This window comes from Pristiophorus japonicus, chromosome 9 (assembly GCF_044704955.1).
Source record: "Pristiophorus japonicus isolate sPriJap1 chromosome 9, sPriJap1.hap1, whole genome shotgun sequence".
NCBI classification, from domain to species: domain Eukaryota; kingdom Metazoa; phylum Chordata; class Chondrichthyes; family Pristiophoridae; genus Pristiophorus; species Pristiophorus japonicus.
In genome coordinates, this window is record NC_091985.1 from 214,594,933 (window position 1) to 214,610,493 (window position 15,561).

The 15,561-nt window shown below is 51.9% G+C and overlaps 1 protein-coding gene and 1 pseudogene across 3 annotated transcripts in view; one reads left to right on the plus strand and one right to left on the minus strand.

The window, feature by feature from the left end:
• The window catches only part of LOC139274116 (zinc finger protein 585A-like), a 120,737-nt pseudogene that overhangs the window by 81,937 nt on the left and 23,239 nt on the right, over nucleotides 1–15,561 (plus strand).
• Nucleotides 1–15,561, minus strand: part of LOC139273646 (oocyte zinc finger protein XlCOF26-like) — a 178,958-nt gene that overhangs the window by 59,005 nt on the left and 104,392 nt on the right. The window lies entirely within an intron of this gene.

Here is a 15,561-nt window from a genome sequence, read left to right on the forward strand (position 1 = left end):
CAATCACATAACCGAAACTGAGAAGTACAGAATAACCCCCACAATCATATACCAGTAACTGACGGGTACAGATTAAACGCCACACTCATATACCAGAGATAGATAGGTACAGAATTAAATACCAGAATCTGACACCATCAGTTCCCGGGAGATCCAGACCGCCGTGCGCCTGCTGCTGCCCGGGGAGCTGGTCAAGCACGCCGTGTCGGAAGGGACAAAGGCGGTGACCAAGTACACCAGCTCCAAGTAAAACTCCACGCTGTCCTGACAGAACAAACCCCAAACACAACGGCTCTTTTAAGAGCCACCCACAGCCTCTCTGAAAGAGCTGCACAAGCGCATCACCCTTTAGACTCAATTTACTGTAATTATTTCCTGAACATGTGTGTTTGAGAACCTTTGCAGTTCCAGCTGTGGATTTAGTTTTGATTTCTCATAAGCAGCTTCACTGTCCGGTTCGACGTTAGGCCGCTGTTGAATTTCCCGCCATTCAAGCTACAAACACGGTTCCTTGTCGCTCGTTCCCATTTACAGCGCCTGTCGAGGAATTAGGAGCTTGTTTAGGGGATGAGACTCACATTTCAGTCACCTCATTCGCAAGCCCCTTTCGAATTTATTTTTCAATTCCTGTTGCAGGTCAATCCGTGTATTAACCCGGGACTCCCCGCAGTGTAAAAACCGAGAATGGGAGTTCGTACAGAGACCAGAACGGGAGCAGTGTGAACACTCTGTCCCTCTTCCCTTTTCACAGAAGGACTTCCAGTTCTGGTCTCACTTCCCCCTGTGCGGAGGATCGATCCATGATCTGTGATTCCCAACTTTTACACAGTTTGAGCTGGAATGTGTCCCGTTACAGAGTCAGTGGGGATTGATTGCCGTCCGTTACAGACAGATTGACAGTGAACGCGAATTTAATCCTGATTGTAACAGTCTGGAATTTGTAAGGGAAATATGGAATAAAATAAAAGGAAGTAAAACCTGTTTGTAAACCTTTGGCTAATGGTGAATTTATTAACATAATCCGCACTTAAAAAAATTATTGGCGGTGTTTTTGAAATTAAAAATCGTTCGAGGTCTGACTGTTGACAGGAATTTCCGCCCTCGTTTCATTGGTGGTCTCAACAGACAATGGGTAAGGCGAGAGATTAATATTCAGCGGCGGTTTGAGTAAAGAATCACCATGACTGGATGAGGAGGCAAAGGATTGGGTAAAGGCAGAGTCAAGCGAATCTCGGGCCTGATCTACGAGAAGACCCGCGTGATACTGAAGGTTTTCCTGGAGAATGTGATCCGCGATGCGGTCACCGACACTGAGCACGCCAAGCGCAAGACGGTCACTGCCATGGATGTGGTCTACGCTCTGAAACAGCAGGGCCGCACTCTCGATGGCTTCGGCGGCTGAACAACGCGACCTTTCCCCCAAGCACAACACAAAGGCACTTCTCAGAGCCACCCACCGCCTCACAGAGAGAGCAGTGACCCGGGGAACGGGGGCGAGATAGTTGATTTACATTTTGTTCTGCATAGATATGTTTTTTTGCCAAAATCGATATTGTGGTGTTAGGTGTTTTAAATCAGCATATACACGATGGACAGAATGTCCTTTTAGTTTTCGAATCATAGACTTTTACGGGGCATTCCAGATGAAGGTAATACTGAAACAACTAATGTAGTTAGAACATAAGAACATAAAAACATAAGAAATAGGAGCAGGTGTAGGCCATACGGCCCCTCGAACCTGCTCCGTCATTTAATACGATCATGGACTACTTCCCTGCCCCATAAACCCTTATTCACTTATCGTTTAAGAAACTGTCTGTTTCTGTCTTAAATTTATTCAATGTTTCAGCTTCCACAGCTCTCTGAGGCAGCAAATTCCACAGATTCACAACCCTCAGAGAAGAAATTTCTCCTCATCTCAGTTTTAAATGGGCGGCCTCTTATTCTAAGATAAAGACCTCTAGTTCTAGTCTCCCCTAGCAGTGGGAACATCCTCTCTCGTTCACCTTGTCAAGCCCCCTCATAATCTTATATGTTTCGGTAAGATCACCTCTCAATCTTCTGAATTCCAATGAGTCGAGGCCCAACCTACTCAACCTTTCCCCATAAGTCAACTCCCTCATTCCGGAATCAACCTTGTGAACCTTCTCTGAACTGCCTCCAAAGCAAGTATATCCTTTTGTAAATATGGAAACCAAAATTGCATGCAGTATTCCAGGTGTAGCCTCACCAATACCCTGTACAACTGTAGCAAGATTTCCCTGCTATTATACTCCATCCCATTTGCAATAAAGGCCAAGATTCCATTGGCCTTCCTGATCACTTGCTGTACCTGCATACTGACCTTTTGTGTTTCATGCACAAGTACCCCCAGATCCCGCTGTACTGCAGCACTTTGCAATCTTTTGCCATTGAAATAATAACTTGCTCTTTGATTTTTTTCTGCCAAAGTGCATGACCTCACACTTTCCAATATTATACTCCATCTGCCAAATTCTTGCTCACTCACTTAGCCTGTCTATGTCCTTTTGCAGAATGTTTGTGTCCTCACACATTGCTTTTCCTCCCATCTATGTATCGTCAGCAAACTTGGCTGTGTTACACTCGGTCCCTTCTTCCAAGTCGTTAATATAGATCATAAATAGATGGGGTCCCAGCACTGATCCCTGTGGCATCCCATTGGGTACTGATTGCCAACGTGAGAATGAACCATTTAGCCCGACTCTCTGGTTTCTGTTCGTTAGCCAATCCTCCATCCATGCTAATATATTACCCCCAACACCATGAACTTTTATCTTGTGCAGTGAGTAACCTTTTATGTGGCACCTTGCCAAATGCCTTCTGGAAGTCCAAATACACTACATCTACTGCTTCCACTTTATCCACCCTGTTCGTTACATCCTCAAAGAATTGCAGCAAATTTGTCCAACATGACTTCCCCTTCATAAATTCGTGCTGTTACATCCATGTTACAGCAGTGACAGATAAGAAAGGTGTTGAATTAAACGATGGGAGAAAGGCAGCATCAGGGCGGAAAGACAGTGAGGGCCCCTTGCCCTCAGAGAAGGACTCCCAAGACCTGATCAGAAGTGACCCTCAGGCAATCTCGGTTACAAACCGGTCAATGTCTCGAACATATAAAAATCTAGATCGACAAACACAGCAGCGAGTTTGCTGTTCAGATATATATATAGGAAAAAATGTGAATGAAACTTGCTCATAAGTCCGGCCGTCATTAACCATTTTTACCTGAGAGCAGAACAGAAACATAAAGAACAGAGTACAAATCGGGAGGGGATGCAATTGATGACCTCATTCAAGAATTTGAGATTGTGGCGAGCAATAAATCTGATTGGATGTTTAAAGAGACCAATCAGAGAGATACAGAACAATGGAAATTGACAACGCAGCCAATGAACCAATCATAGTCATTGCCTTCACCAATCCCTCATTAGCATAGGGCTGTGGGCGGAGTGTGGGGCTGCCTATATAATGCTAGCCTGGAAGCAGAATTTGCTTCATATCTGTGCCCGACTGAACAAGACGATGCCTGAGGAAAAGAAACCAGCTTCAAAAAAGGGTGCCAAGAAAGTTATCAAGAAAACACCACCAAAGGGCGGCAAGAAGCGCCGAAAGTCGAGGAAAGGAGAGTTACTCCATCTATATCTACAAAGTGATGAAGCAGGTTCACCCCGACACCGGGATCTCCTCCAAGGCCATGGGCATTATGAACTCGTTTGTGAACGATATTTTCGAGCGCATCGCGGGTGAGGCTTCCCGCCTGGCCCATTACAACAAGCGCCGCACCATCAGCTCCCGGGAGATCCAGACCGCCGTGCGCCTGCTGCTGCCCGGGGAACTGGCCAAGCACGCCGTGTCGGAAGGGACAAAGGCGGTGACCAAATACACCAGCTCCAAGTAAAACTCCACGCTGTCCTGACAGAACAAACACCAAACACAACGGCTCTTTTAAGAGCCACCCACAAGATCATTGAAAGAGCTGCACAAATACATCTCCCTTTAGACTGAATTTACTATAATTATTTCCCGAACAACTGTGTATGAGAACCTTTACAGTTCCAGCTGTCGATTTAGTTTTGAATTCTCATAAGCAGCTTCACTGAGGGGTTCGACCTTGGTGTCGCTAGAATTTCCTGCAGAGTCAACTACAAACACGTCCCTGGTCGCTTTCACTTTGTTCTCAGACCCGTTCATTAACAGCGCCTGCCGACGAATTTATTTTGGGGGGCGAGGAAACTCCGATTTCAGTCACATTCTCACTCAAGCCCTTTTAACGTTTTGTTTTATTCCATTGCGCTCAGTCTGTTTATTAACCCGAGACTCCCCGCAGTGTAACAACCCAGAATGGGAGTTCTTAGAGACTAGAACAGGGGCAGTTTGAACACTCTGTCCCTCTTTTTTCACAGAAGGACTCTCCGTTCTGGTCTCACCCCCACAGCAGCTCCTGTGAAAACAAGTTCACTTTTACAAAGCTGGAGCTGGAATGTGTCCCGTTACAGAATCAGTGGGGACTGAGTCCCGCCCGTTACAGACAGTTTGAAGCTGAAGCCGAATTTAATCTTGATTGTAACAGGCTGGAATTTGCAAGGCAAACATGTAATAAGACAAAAGGAAACAAATTGTTTAGAAATATATGGCTAACGGTGAAGTTACTAACATAATCCGCAATTTTAACAATTATTGGCGGGATTTTTGAATTTTAAAAATCGTTAGATTCTGATTGTTGGGAACCAGTAATTTCCGCCCTCCTTTCTTTGGTGGACTAAACAGGCTGTGATTGGTCATCGGAAACGGCCAATGAAATCGACCACAGAGTGACCAATCCCAAGTTCGCTCCCTGCATCCCTCCAGAAGGTATAAGAAGGGCAGATATGGGAGGAGTTTCTCATTCCTTGTCTAAACCTGCGGATTGTGGAAATGTCTGGAAGAGGAAAAACCGGCGGTAAAGCTCGGGCCAAGGCCAAGGCTCGTTCCTCCCGGGCTGGACTGCAGTTCCCTGTGGGCCGTGTTCACAGGCTCCTGCGAAAGGGGAACTACGCTCAGCGTGTGGGTGCCGGAGCCCCGGTCTACATGGCTGCTGTGCTCGAGTATCTGACCGCTGAAATCCTGGAGCTGGCCGGCAACGCGGCCCGCGACAACAAGAAGACCCGCATCATCCCCAGACACCTGCAGCTGGCCATCCGCAACGACGAGGAGCTCAACAAGCTGCTGGGAAAGGTGACCATCGCTCAGGGTGGGGTGCTGCCTAGTATCCAGGCTGTGCTGCTGCCCAAGAAAACCACCACTTCGTCCAAGAGCAAGTAAAGCGGATAAGATTTAATCTAATAACCCAAAGGCTTTTTTCAGAGCCACTCACAGTATCTGAAAGGGCTGCTTACTGTATTATTGGAGACCTTCAGTTCAGGTACCGATAAATTGGTCTGTTTCAGACCTGTGTGCGGGAGTTTTCAGTTCCTGGTAGCTGCATTACGGTTCTCTGCTCACCCAAACTGTTCGAGTTAGCAGCTAATAATTAAACTACAGTTGTCAGAGCCTCAAAACTTGTATAAATACTGCAACCGGTTCCTTAAATATTCTTTAGTCTATTAATGAAAGCTGTATGAAGAGAGTCGGCTGTTATTAAAAGGGCCTAGTTTAATTATGGTCTGGTTTGAGAGTTTGAATGCTGGTTCTGTTCCCGGGAGCTCCGGCCGTTCCCGGGCTGTGTATTTCTCTTCCTTAGCCGGCCAGTTTAGACCTACACTGAGCAGCCAAGCGCAAGACGGTCACTGCCATGGATGTGGTGTACACTCTGAAACGGCAGGGCCGCACTTTCTATGGATTCAACGCGACCCTCTCCCCCAAGCACAAAGCAAAGGCTCGTCTCAATGCCAACCACCGCCTCACAGGGAGTGGGGGAGGGGAGGAGGGGCGGGGAGCTGGAGGGAGATATCGTTGATTTATATTTTGTTCTGAAAAGATAGATATTTTCGCCAAGGTCTATATGTTTTAAATCAGCATATGCACGATGGATGGTATATCCTTTTAGTTCAGAATTATAGACATTTATCATCGAAGCTTCCAGGACGGAAGGAGGCCACTTCGGCCCATCATGTCCGTGCCAGCCAACAAAAGGTTATCCAGCCTAATCCCACTTTCCAGCTCTAGGTCCGTAACCCTGCAGGTTATGGCACTTCAAGTGCACATCCAAGTAGTTTTAAATGTGGTGAGGGTTTCTGCCTCGACCACCCATTCAGGCAGTGAGTTCCAGACCCCCACCCTCTGCGTGAAGAAATTTCCCCTCTAAACCTTCTGCCAATTACTTTAAATTTCTGTCCCCTGTGCTAAGGAAAATAGGCCCTTTACGGCACAACTCTTTTGGGGAAAACATAATAAATTAATCCAAGTGCCCCCAGATCTGGGGGACACTCCAAACACTTTTCTGTGCCCTTTTTTTTGGGGTTATTTTTGTGGGGTTTTTTTGGGGCAGAAAAACCATAATTTACAAGTGTCCCCTATAAAAGAGAAGGGGGACACTAAAACCCAGCAATTAAAACAAATCAAACTTCAAAACATATAAAATCATATTAAAATTTGGTGCCGGGGGTGACAATGCACTCCAGTCCCTCCGGCACCTACCTCTCGCAGAAGGCCGCAAGCGTACCGGTGGACACCGCGTGCTCCATCTCTAGGGACACCCTGGCCCGGATGTAAGAACGGAAGAAAGGCAGGCGGTCAGGCTGAACGACCCCCTCGACCGCCCGCTGCCTGGACCGGCTGATGGCACCCTTGACCGTGCCCAGGAGCAGTCCTACAAGAAGGCCTTCGGACCTACCCGCTCCCCTCCGCACAGGGTGCCCAAAGATCAGGAATGTGGGACTGAAGTGCAGCCAGAAATTGACGAGCAGCCCCTTTAAATAATGGAACAGGGGGTGCAACCTTGTACATTCACTAAAAACGTGGAACACGGACTCTTCCAGACCGCAGAAATTGTAGGCGGCCTGGGAGCCCGTGAACCAACTTAAACATTTATTGCATGGGACTGCTCCGTGTACCACCTTCCAGGCCAAGTCCCCGATAAATAATGGGAGAACTCCCGCATAGAGTGCATTCCATCGGGGACCCCCGCCTCCACCAGATGGCAAGATGGTACGCCATGGCGTGTCCGGATGGCAGACGAGGATGGCAAAGTTGAGAGTGTGCAGGAGCAGCCTGTACAGGAAACCCCTCCATGCAGAACTGAAAGGCACGGAGGAGATTTCCCCGAGGTGGCTCAAGTTGTGAGGCGCTGGCTCCCAAGGGAGGTTCCGCGGTTTGGCACCGATGAGGAATTCTGTCCGGACGGGGGGCAGTTCGGACGGGATCTCCTCACATGCTTGAGCCGCCTCGACACACCTAATGGAGTCAGGGCCCAGAGCTGTTTTTAGCGACTCAATGGCATTGGCCATGCGGCGGACTTCGGCCGAATTTAGGTGCCAAGCCAGCATGTCTGGCGTCATCCAGCCTGCTCCTCCATCATTGAGCAGGTCCCTGACCCTGGTCACCTCGCCAGCCGCAGCCCTCTTGTTCGACTGCCACCTGAAACCTCGGTCGTGGAGGTACGGATTCCCGAGCAGTGGCTCCTGCAGGACAGCTGCCACTCCAGCCGGTGGAGAGCTGCGCTTGGTGGAGACTTTGTTCCAGACCCTGATGAGTTCCTGGTAAAAGACAGGCAGCCCCTCGACGGTGGTCCTGATGCCCCCCAAGCTCACAAACAGGAGCTGCATGTCGTAGTTGAGGCTGTGCTGCTGGCGGAAGAAATGCGTCACCAGTGCACACCACCTGGGAGGGGGCTCAACGTAAAGGTATCTCTGCAGGGTCTGAAGATGGAAAGTCGCTAGCTGGGTGCTGACGCACACCAACAACTGACCGCCCTCCCTAAGCGGGAGACTCAAGACCGCCGCAGAGACCCAGTGCTTCCTGTTGTTCCAGAAGAAGTCCACCAGCTTCTTCTGTATCTTGGCGACAAACGCAGGGGGAGGGGTCAAAGTGACCAGCCGGTACCACAGCATAGCGGCCACCAGCTGGCACTCGACCCCTGTAGGACAGCACTTCGAGCAGTCCTGTCCAGCGCCCGAGGCGAACGGCGACCTTGGCCTCCAGCTCTTGCCAGTTCGCTGGTCAGGCTTCCTCGTCAGGGCTCAGGTAGACTTCCAGATAGAGGAGATGGGTCGTGCTCCAGGCAAAAGGCCTGAGCTCCTCTGGCAGGGAGTCCACTCACCACTGACCCACCAGGAGTCCGGGACATTTCTCCCAGTTGATACTGGCGAAGGATGGGGCTGAGTAAATCTGCTGGCACTCACGCATCCTCCGCAGGTCAGTGGGATCCTCTACCGTGAGGAGCACATCATCGGCGTAAGCTGAGAGGACGACCTCCATGCCCAGCCCTTGCAGAGCCAGTCCTGTCAACCTCGTCCGCAGGAGGCACAGAAAAGGCTCCACGCAGATGGCATATAACTGGCTGGACATGGGGCATCCTTGGCGCACCCTACTCCTAAAGCGAAGGGGCGCCATCAAGGACCCATTAACCTTAATCAGACACTCCGCAGTGGCATACAAAAGTCGGATCCGGACGACGGAATGCGTCCCGAACCCGAAAGCGCGCAGAGTTCCGAACAGATAGTCGTGTTCCACCCTGTCGAACGCCTTCTCTTGGTCGAGAGATAAGAAGGTGACCGACAGACCAGCCTCCTGGGAATGATGGATGAGGTCCCGGACCAGATGGATGTTATCGTGGATTGTCCGGCCCGGGACTGTGTAGGACTGGTCGGGGTGGATCATGTGGTCCAGCACAGTGCCAAGGCGAGCAGACATCACCCTGCCAAAGATTTTGTAGTCCGTGCTGAGGAGGGAGACTGAGCGCCAGTTCTTAAGTAGGCGGAGATCGCCCTTCTTAGGCAGCAGGACGATGACTGCCCTGCATCTCCCCGGTTGCCAGACTTTCCCCCAGGACCCGCGCGTTGTCACCCCCCAGGACGTCCCAGAACGCCCTGTGGAACTCCATGGGTCAGCCCGTCCAGCCCTGGGGCTTTTCCCCTCGATAGCCAGTGGAGGGCGCCAGGCTTAGCGGAGTTTCCAGATTTTCGGCGCCCTCCGGGCCGACCTTCGGTAGGTCCTCCCACAAAACTCTATGCACTTCCTAGCTGGACGGCTCCGGAGAGAACAGAGCCCCATAATATCCTCGGGCCCTGTTGCTGATGCCCTCCAGATCTGAGACAGAGAGCCGTCATCGGCCAGCAACGTCAAGAGCTGCTTACGGACACCCTGTCTTTTTTCCAGCGAGTAGAAGAAGGGGGAGCCGCGGTCCAGATCCCGCAGGAACCGGATCCGCGACCTCACGAATGCGCCTCGGGACCTGACGAACTGCAGTCCTTCAGCGTGGCCTTCTACGCTTCATACACCATCCGCAGGGCCGGGTCCTCGACGACTTGACTGAGACGGGATTCCAGGTCGAGCACCTCTTTTTCTAGGCGCCCGAACCTGGCTGCCCGCACCTTGGTCGACCGCCTCGCATACTCTTGGTAGAAGACACGGACGTGAACCTTGCCCATGTCCCACCATAACCTCAAGGAGGGGAAGTCCCCCAGCTTCCTTCTCCAGTCGGCCCAGAAATGACGGAACAAGTCCTGGAACCGCTCGTCCTCCAGCAGCTGGTTGTTAAAATGCCAGTACGCGGATCCCGTCCTCGCGTGGAGCGAAGCGAGCTCCGCCCACACCAGGTGGTGGTCCGAACACGGCACCGGCCGCATGGAGGCCGCCGGAACACAGGAAACGTATGCCCGAGACACGTAAAGGTGGTCGATTCTGGACCATCCTCTTCCAGGCCTCACCCAAGTAAAGGCGCTGGAGTCGGGATGGCGATTTCGCCAGACGTCCACCAAGTCGAAGGACCCGACCAGGTCCCTCAACTTCTCGATCACCGTCATGCTCTGCGGGGCACCGGAGTGGTCCCTCACCTCGAGGGTGCAGTTGAAATCCCCTCTGAGGACAATGCAGTTGCCAACAGCGACAGAACCAAGAAGAGCGGACACTTCTTCGAAGAAGCGCGTTTGCTGCGGGCCGGGCTGAGGTGCGTACACATTCACGAGATGGAGCGGCACGTCCCCCAGGTGAACCGTGACGTGCAGCAAGCGGCAAAATGGCCACCCCACAAGAACTGGCAGTGTGGTGACTCATGCGGACCTCTCCTTGCCATTCCAGGAGCCACGTTCGTCTCCCGGAACGGTGTGGGTTTCTTGCAGGAAGCACACCGCGTATTTCCCCTCCGGCAGGAGCAAAAAATTGTTAATCTACGGCATGCCTCTCTGCCGCCGTTGATGTTGAGCCTGGCTATGGTTATCTTCATGACAACCTCTACTTAACCTATTGTGGGGGGGGGGGAGTGGAGTCGTTTGTTGACCTCCACTCCCTCAGCAGCCCAGCGAGCAATGTTTTGAGCCGACGCAGCTCAAGGCTTTACGCCTTTGATAAGGGACCACCCGCGGCCATGGTTTTAGCGGCAGCGCAGATGGACCTGATGAGGAGCGCCGGCTCGGACCATTTTTCCAGGGCCAGATGGGCTCAGTTGTGGCGACCCTGGCTCTGGACCATAAAGTCCCGGAGTTCCTTTACAGGAATGAGGGGGGACTCAGCAGCGGGCACGAGGAGATCCACCGCCTCACTGGCGATGGACTCCAGATCTTCTCCCGCACCCTCCACCGAGTCCCCATCCCCCTCCGGGAGTTCACCGCTAGCAGCCGGTCCATCGACCACCCGAGGTGCGACAAACGGCCCGGCCACTCCATCCGGCCCTGGCTCTGCCCTGATCCCACCACCCTGATCGTCGGCAGACGAGTCCCCACTGGGCTATTTTAATTGTGGTGCTGGGTCAGGAAGCAGCAACGGAACGGGTTCTTCCTCAGCCCCAGGCACCGGGGAACATGGAGAGACCTGGTCGAAGAACTGTTCCAGGTCCTCCAAGTCCCCCACCTCCAAAGTTGGGGGCGAGGGTTGGTGTTCTTCCCCATTCCCGCCGCCACCCCCCAGCCCAGTGTGTGTCGGTTCTTTAAAATTATTAAAATTTTATTTATCTGCCAGATCGAGCAGATCCCGGGAGATGTTGCATATTGGCTGAGCGGGCTCAGGTTCGGCCATTTCAGCCCCGCCCACCTCAGTCCCTGGGATGCCCGACCCGGCGGCGATGCATTCCTCCGTCGGCCCCACGCCCCCCACAACAGGCAGATCTTCCTCGCCATCCCCGGGAGGCAGAGGCTGGGCAGCCTCGACTGTCTGACCCTTCCCGGGGACAGATTCCCCCCCACCTATGGCGCGGTTTGGGGGTGCTGGTGGCGGATGCGGGACATGTGGCAGGCACCAACTCCTCCGTGGAGGGATATTGTTCCCCCTCCACCTCATTGGAGCGGTACCTCCTTTTTTGTCTGGGGGAGGGGGCGCGGAGACAGGGAGACCTCCATGACTGCCGAGGCCTCCCGCTCCACTCCCCCCTTTTTGTTTTTCTTGCCCACACCCGAGCCCCTCTGCGGTATTGGTCGAGGGCTTGGGCACGGGCTCAGGGCAGGTGACAGAGGTAGGCCGGGTGCGGTGCTGGGGCTGTCCGGTGCTCAGGGGACCCGCCTCAAGGTATTTCACCTTCCTCCATGCCTTCCTTCCACCCGGACGCTCTCCCTCCTCACCGCCGGAGGCCATGAAGACAAAGGCCTCCAAAAATGTCCGCGCATCCAGGCGGATGCTACTAGGGGGAGGGGTGGCGACGGCGCCAGCCTTGGCCGCCTTTGGTGTTTTGGTGGCCTTGGAGGTGGGGTAGTTCTTACGAACATGCCCCACCTCCCTACAGGCATGGCACCGCACGCCGTCCAACATCCCCTCGTGCACCACGTTAAAGGTGCCCTCTGTCATCTCCTCCCGCTCCAGCCGGACAAAAAGCTGGCGATGGAAGGCGAACACATGATGCAGGCTGGTCTCCCTGAGACTGAGCGGTATCGGGTTAATCCCCGACCTTACCTCCCCCAGTTGATATAGGTGGGGGAGCAGGAGCTCAGCGGGAACAAAGGGCAGGACATTCGAAAGAATGATCCTCTGCGTGGTGGCCTCGAGAGGGTCCACCGGCTGGAATGTCCCGCCCACCGTGAGCCCCTTTTCAAGGGCCAGGGACACCACCCGCTCCGACCCCAGGAAGAACACAGCCTTCCTGGACATCTTGAAGGCCACGACAATAGCCGAGGGGCTGAATACCCCAGCCATCGCCACACGCAGTCCTTGATGCTCATAGTGAGGTGAGTGTAGCTCTTGACCCCGTGTTTTTTAGTTATTAATCTAAATGGTAGCAGGGCAGCAGGAGGCGCAGTGGCTGTGGAAGCCGCCTGCGCGTAAGTCTTAACTGGCCCTGCCACCGACATAGATGGTGCAGCCATCACGGGGTCCCTTTAAGGGTTACACTCACCCCAAATTCACAGGCCTTAATGGTCTTAATAGGCCTCGTTAAATGTGGGAGCAGAGGGAGCTCTTAATGAGGCACACCTTTCCCCTAGTTAACGACTGGGGAGGGGCCTTGCTCCCTCTGCTCAGTTGTCTTGATTTTTTTAATTAGGAGGAAAGAGCTCTCAGGGAGAGAGGGGAGAGACAGAGAGAGTGACAGAGAGAGAGAGAGAGAGAGAGAGAGATGGGGGGGGTGGGAAAGAGGGAAGCTGTGAGGGCAGGTCTCCCCTCACAGTGCTGGGTGGGTGTTTTGCTGGGGTGCACTCCCCAGATGGCAAAATAACAGTCTTATTAGGTGGTCTTCGGGGGGGAGGGGTTCTGCTTCGACCACCCATTCAGGCAGTGAGTTCCAGACCCCCACCCTCTGCGTGAAGAAATTTCCCCTCTAAACCTGCCAATTACTTTAAATTTATGTCCCCTGTGCTAAGGGAAATAGGCCGTTTACGGCACAGAAGGTACAGCATATTCCAGTGAAGGTAACACTGAAACAACTAATGTAGTTACAGCAGTGACAGATAAGAAAGATGTTGAATTAAACGGTGGGAGGAAGGCAGCATCAGGGCGGAAGGTCAGTGAGGGTCTTTTGCCCTCACAGAAGGACTCCCAAGTCCTGACCAGAAATGACCCTCAGGCAATCTCGGATACAAACCGGTCAATGTCTGTCGAACATGTAGATATCTCGATCGATAAAGAACAGAGTATGGCTGGGGAGGGGATGTAACTGATGACCTAATTCAAGAATTTGAGATTGTGGCGAGCAGTAAATCTGATTGGTCTCTTTAAATATCCAATCAGAGAATTACAGAACAATGGAAATTGACAACACAGCGAATGCACCAATCACAATCGTTGCCTTCACCCATTCCTCATTAGCATAGGGCTGTGGGCGGAGTGTGGGGCTGCCTATATAATACGAGCTCCGAGCTGAGTTTACGTCATGTTTGGGTCGGATTGAACAAGACGATGCCTGAAGAGAAGAAATCACTTACTGCCAAGAAAGGCGCCAAGAAAGTGATCAAGAAAACACCACCGAAGGGCGGCAAGAGGCGCAGAAAGTCGAGGAAGGAGAGTTACTCCATCTACATTTACAAAGTGATGAAGCAGGTTCATCCCGACACCGGCATCTCCTCCAAGGCTATGGGCATCATGAACTCGTTTGTGAACGATATTTTCGAGCGCATCGCGGGTGAGGCTTCCCGCCTGGCCCATTACAATAAGCGCTGCACCATCAGCTCCCGGGAAATCCAGACCGCCGTGCGCCTGCTGCTGCCCGGGGAGCTGGCTAAGCACGCCGTGTCGGAAGGGACAAAGGCGGTGACCAAGTACACCAGCTCCAAGTAAAACGCTGACAAAACAAACCCCAAACACAACGGCTCTTTTAAGAGCCACCCACAACCTCTCTGAAAGAGCTGCACAAACGCGTCATCCTTTAATCTCAATTTACTGTAATTATTTCCTGAGCAAGTGTTTTTGACAACATTTAAAGATCCAGGGTAGATTTAGATACGAATTTTCAGATAATCGCTTTTACTGTCCGGTTCAGCCTTAGCTTCGTTGATGAAGTTCCCTCCCAGTAAAATATAAACACTCCCTGGTCGCCTGCCGACGAATTATGGTCTTGTTTTAGACTTTACTCACCTCATTCTCTCTCAAGCCCTTTTCAAAAAAAAAATCTAGTTAGTCAACCCGCTTATTACCCGGAGCCTGCGTGTGCAACAACTCAGAATGGAAGTTCTTACAGAGACCAGAACGGGGCAGTTGGAACACTCTGTCCCTCTTCTCTTTTCACAGAAGGACTTCCAGTTCTGGTCTCACTCCCGCCTGTGCGGAGGATCGATCCATGATCTGTGATTCCCAAATTGTACAAAGAATGAGCTGGAATGTGTCCCGTAACAGAATGTTTGAAAGTGAACCCTAATTTAATCCTGATTGTAACATCCAGGAATTTGGAAGGCAATATGGAATAAAATGTGTTTGGAAATCTTTGGCTAATGATGAATTTATTAACATAATCCGCATTGTAAAAATTATTGGCGGGGTTTTTGAAATTGAAGATTCGTTGGAAGTCGAACAATAATTTTCGCCCTCTTTTCAGTGGCAGGCTAAGCAGATGGTGATTGGTCATCGGAAAAGACCAATGCACCGCAGAGCGACCAATCACAAGTTCACTCCCTGTATCCCTCCAGAATGTATAAGAAGAGCAGATGAGGGAGGAGTTTTGCATTCTTTTTCTGAACCTGTGGATTGTGGAAATGTCTGGAAGAGGAAAAACCGGCGGTAAAGCTCGGGCCAAGGCTCGTTCCTCCCGGGCCGGACTGCAGTTCCCTGTGGGCCGTGTTCACAGGCTCCTGCGAAAGGGGAACTACGCTCAGCGTGTGGGTGCCGGAGCCCCGGTCTACATGGCTGCTGTGCTCGAGTATCTGACCGCTGAAATCCTGGAGCTGGCCGGCAATGCGGCCCGCGACAACAAGAAGACCCGCATCATCCCCAGATACCTGCAGCTGGCCATCCGCAACGACGAGGAGCTCAATAAGCTGCTGGGAAAGGTGACCATCAATCAGGGCGGGGTGCTGCCGAATATCCAGGCTGTGCTGCTGCCCAAGAAAACCACCACTTCGTCCAAGTAGCAAGTAAAGCGGACAAGATTTAATCTAATAACCCAAAGGCTCTTTTCAGAGCCGACCACAGTATCTGTGGAAGGGCTGCTTACTGACTTAATTGAGTCAGAGCCCTTGAATTCATGTACCGATAGATTGGCTTATTTCAGACCTGTAAACATAGAAAATAGGTGCAGGAGTAAGCCATTCGGCCCTTCGAGCCTGCACCACCATTCAGTAAGATCATGGCTGATCTTTCACCTCAGTACCCTTTTCCTGCTTTCTCTCCACACCCTTGATCTCTTTAGCCATAAGGGCCACATCGAACTCCCTCTTGTATATATCTAACGAACTGGCATCAACAACTCTGCCGTAGGGAATTCCACAGGTTAACAACTCTTGAGTGAAGAAGTTTCTCCTCATCTCAGTCCCAAATGGCTTACCCCTTATC